The sequence below is a fragment of the Carlito syrichta genome, unplaced genomic scaffold (assembly GCF_000164805.1).
Source record: "Carlito syrichta isolate Samal-C Ts95f unplaced genomic scaffold, Tarsius_syrichta-2.0.1 Scaffold303261, whole genome shotgun sequence".
Taxonomy (NCBI): Eukaryota; Metazoa; Chordata; class Mammalia; order Primates; family Tarsiidae; genus Carlito; species Carlito syrichta.
Window position 1 is genome coordinate 22248 of NW_007247357.1, and position 5155 is coordinate 27402.

Consider the following 5155-nt stretch of genomic DNA (forward strand, 5'->3'; position numbering starts at 1 on the left):
ATGTTCTCATGTGTGGCTGTTGCAGGGCTGTCGGCCTGGTTCTTGCAGCTGCCGTGAATCCAAGTTTAAAATTTGGCAAATTTGAGAGATATTGCCAGATGACTAAAGTCCCTCAAAAACATCTAGAAAATGACCAAATTTATGAAAATGGTAGCAGCAACAAAATGCACCAGAGCTGAGTGGGAGCTAAAACTGGCTTGAGTATATGGAATAGGATTTTTAGCTCTCTATGAAGAAGCTGACATTGAGGTTCCCAAGGGCAAGAGGAAACACTTCCTTATGGTATGTCCTCAGATCGAGAACTGCATGGTGCTCTTCATTCCTCAGTTGCTAAGCAGATGAAAAGTGGCCACGCTCACAGTAGCTGGAAAAGAAGTTATGCATGTGGGAATTGGTGATAAACTCAGGGACACACTTTGTAGGACTCATTCAGACCAGTTTCTGGCAGCACTCAAAGAAATGGAAAAAGCCCCCTGCTTTTGGAGATGCGTTGGCCATTGCCCTTGAGTTGCTAAATTCTGGATATGAGTTTAATGAAGGCTCTATCATCTTTCGTAGATTCAGGTCCGTCATCTGCCATAAGGCAGAAGAAAAGTTCATCTTTTCCCTTAACACCACTGCAAATACTGATAGCATGAGTATCTATGATGATTTTGCTGCTGGTGTGCTGTAAAATTACCAAGAATACAATTTGGCCACACCATCTACTACTCTCTGAAGGAGTCCACCAGTGAGCAGAGTGCCAGGATAACGGTCATGGACAACGCCGGTAAGACCCCTCTGAGATGACTGACCAATCAACTTTGACATTCAGTTGCACTTAACACGCTGTCAAGACAAAAGAGTTGACTGAAATGATCTGCAGCTCTGCAGTGCTGCAGCTCTGGACGAATGAAACAAGTTTCATCCCCAGTAAAGAAGGAAAATTCAGCCAGCTGATTTTGTTTTTGGCTTACTGCTGCCTTTGTCAGAAGAAATTGTTGCTTCATTGTTCAAATTACTGAAGATAGCAAGATATTTGCAAATTATCCTACAAACAACTGAAAATAAGAAAAGAGAGTAAAAAGCTGAGAAAAACCTGAAAATTCAACAACTCTTCTTAGATCTGTCTGAGAATCAAAGTCATAGGGCAAACTGCTGTCCCTAAAATTGGAGAAACAGGCAAATACAGAGAATCACAACTTACTGAATCAGAAAGCTCCCTGGAACCAGAGTAGAAACCTCCACTGGAACCAATACAAGAATCATGTCCAGCGTTCAACAAAAAATTACAAGACATGCCAAAAGGCAAAACATACAGTTTGAAGAGATGGAGCAAGCATTAGAACCAGATTCAGATATGGCAGAGATGTTGGAATCATCAGACTGTGGGTTTAAGACAATTCTGATTAATATGCTAAGTGCTCTAATAGGAAAGGTAGACAATATGTAAGAACAGATGAAAATTATAAGCAGAGAGAGAGGGTTCTAAGAAATAATCAGAAAGAAAAGCTACAGGTCAAAAACACTGCAACAGAAATGTAAGACTGCCACTGATGGGTTCATTAGCAGACTGGACATGGCTGGGGAAAGAATATCTGAGCTTGAGGATATGTCAATAGAACCTTCCAAACCTGAAAAGCAAAGAGAAAAACAATGGGGGGAAAAATGGTAACAGAATATCCAAGAAGGGTGGGACAATTACAAAAAGTGTAACATATGCATGAGAATATCAGAAGGAGAAGAAAGACAGAAAGAAACAGAAACGACATTTAAAGCAATGACTGAGGATTTCTCCAAATTAATGTTGCACATCAAACCACAGATCAAAGAAGTTCGGAGAACACCAAGCAGGCTAAAGGTCAAAAAGCAAACAACATCATCAACAAAACTCCCCCAAAACGATACATATTCAAGCTGCAGAAAACAAAGGAAGCCCTTTGAAAGAAGTCAAAGGGAAGAGACACCTTACCTATAAAGAGCAAAGATAAGAATTACTTCTGACTTCTCAGAAACCATTCAAGCAGGCAAAGAGTGAAGTGAAATATTTAAAGTATTGAGAGAAAAACTCTACCAATCTAGAATTCTGGGTTCTGTGAGATTATCCTTCAAAGGTAAAGAAGAAAGAAATATTTTCTCATGCAAACAGACACCGAGGAAATTTGTTGCCAATAGACCTGCTTTGTAAAAAGTGCTAAATAAGTTCTTCAGAGAGAAGGAAAATTATACAGGTCGGAAACTCAGATCCACATAAAGAAAGAAAATGCACTAGAGAAGAAATAGATAAAAGTAAAAAAAAAAAAAATGACTATTTTCTTATTTTTTTATATTTTATTTTAAAGATTTGGGGCATAATTCAGGATTAGGTATACACGTGGCCATTGTACAGGTAAAGTTTGAGCCTCCCTTTGGACCCCAATTCACCTGCTTTGGGATCGAGTACGCTTATTGATGCTATGCGTCTCCTCTGCTGCCTGTCCAACCGTGTCCCACTACTGCTGACCCCTTTCTTATAGTAAATGTTGGTAAACATTATGGTAAATGTTCAGGTCCACTTATGAGTGAGAACATTTGGTACTCATTTCTTTTTTCCTGTGATAGATCACTGAGTGTGATAGACTCTAACTCCATCCAAGTTGCTGCGAAGTCCATATGTTTGTCCTTTTTTATGGCTGCAGAGTACCCCATCATGTATATATGCCACATTTTTTTTTTAATTCAGTCTACTTTCAATAGACAGCATGGTAGGTTTCATGTTTTTGCTATTGTGAATAATGCTGCAATAAACATGTATGTGCATGTATCTCTTTTATAGAATCATTTAAGTTCCTCAGGGTATATTCCCAGAAGGGGGACTGCTGGGTCATATGGAAGGTCGATTTTTAGATCTTTTAGGAATTGCCACACTGTTTTCCACAGAGGTTGTACTAGCTTACACTCCCACCAATGTTTTTCTTATTCTTAAGTGATCTAACAGATAACAGTTCAAAGTAATACTAGCAAAAATGAATCCAATGACTGTAGCTTATTATAAGTAAAATGAATGACAGCAATGACATAAGAGATGGGACAAAGGAAGTAAGAATATTTTACCTTATAAGGTACTCACATCATCTGTGAGGTATATAGTGTTATTTGAAAGTGGACTTGAGTTAGTTGTAAATGCATATTGCAAACTCTAGAGCAAGCACTAAAAAAATTTTTTTTTTAAAAAGTATAATTGATATGCTAAAAAAGCAGAAAAACGGAATCATAAAATGCTCAACTGAAACCACAAAAGGCAGAAACTGTGGAAGACAAAAACGGGAACAAACACAAGAATAACACATAAAAAGCAGTAAAGGTCAGGTGTAGGGTGGTTCATGCCTGCAAAATACCAATTAAAAACAGAGATCGTCAGAGAGTGGATCAAAAAACAAGAGCCAACTAACTATATGATGACTACAAGAAACATACTTTAAACATAGGAACGCTTTTCCCCCAGTCATTACTTTCAAGAAAACACACACACACACACACACACACAGATCAACGGTAAAGGAATGGAGAAAGAGATATCATTTTCACACCGATCAAAAGAATATAGAGGTAGCTATATTGATTTCAGACAGAGCAGACTTTAAAGCAAGAAAAGTTAGCAGGGATAAGGACAGGCTTTACATAATGATAAAGGGGTCAATACATAACAATTCTTAACATTTAAGCACCTAACTGCAAAGTATCAAAACATGTAAGGCAAAAACTGATAGAACTATGAGAAGAAATAGATGAATCCACTATTACAATCAGAAATTTTAAAACCCCTTTAACACAAATGGACAAATCCATCAGGCAGAATATCAGTATGAACATAGTTTAATTCAACGACACTGCCAATCAACTGGATATAACTGACATCTGTAAACTACTTCACTCAACGATGGCAGATTACATGTTCTTCTCAAGCTCACATAAAACGTTAATCAAGGTAGATCATATTCTGGGCCATGAAACACACCTGAAGCTGGGCTCGGTGGCTCAGCCTGTAGTCCCAGCGCTTTGGGAGGTGAGGTGAGTGGATTGCCTGAGCCTGTGGGTCTGAGACCCGCCTGGGCAACTTGGTGAGACCTCATTTCTACAATAAGTCAAAAATTAGCCAGGCGTGGTAGCGCGTGCCTGTTGTTCCTGCTACTTGGAAGGCTGAGATGGAAGGATCGCCGGAGCCCAGCAGGTGGAGGCTGCGGTGGCCGGGAGCGGCCCCTGCACTCCAGTCTGGGTGACAGAGTGAGACTCCAACTCAAAAAAAAAAAAAAGAAAAAGAAAGAAAGAAAGAAACACACCTGAATAAATTTAAAAGAATCGAAATCATATGTCTGCCCTCTGACCACATTGGAATTAAACTAGATATTAATAACAGAAAGATAACTAGAAAATTCCAAAATTCTTAGAATATGATTTTGGTTTTGTTTAAAATATATCTGCAGGCTGAGCATGGTGACTCATGCCTGTAATTCCATTGCTTCGAGAGGCTGAGGTGGGAGAATTGCTTGAAGTCAGGAGTTGAAGACCAGTCTGGGCAGCACAGACACCCCATAGCTACAAAAATAAAAAATAAAAAAAAACTTAGCTGTGTGTGGTGGTGCACGCCTATAATCCTACAGCTACTCAGGAGGCTGAGGCAAAAGAATCCCTTGAGCCCAGGAATTCAAGGCTACAATGAATTATTATCACCAGGCTGCACTCCACCATGGGTGACAAGTATGAGACCCTGACTCTAAAAAATAAATAAATGAATAAAAATAAAATAATAGCCAGGTGCAGTGGCACATGCCTGTAATCCCAGCACTTTGGAGGCAGAGGCAAGAGGATTATCTGAGCCTGGAAGTTCTAGACCAGCCTGGGAAACCTGGCAAGACCTAGTCTCTACAATAAATCAAAACATTAGCCAGGCATAGTGGTGAGTGGCTATGATTCTAGCTACTTGAAAGGCTGATGTGAGCTGGGCTCGGTGGCTTAGCCTGTAATCCTATGCTTTGGTAGGCTGAGGTGAGTGGATTGCCTGAACCCATGGGTTCGAGACCCGCCTGGGCAACTTGGTGAGCCCTCATCTCTACAATAAATCAAAAAATCAGCCGGGCGTGGTAGCACATGTCTGTAATTCCAGCTACTCGGAAGGCTGAGGTGGAAGGATCACCGG

General features: G+C 39.9%; 1 pseudogene; it reads left to right on the plus strand.

The window, feature by feature from the left end:
* LOC103260596 lies at positions 1-1004 on the plus strand (annotated as a pseudogene).
* The last annotated feature ends 4151 nt before the right edge of the window (positions 1005-5155 follow it).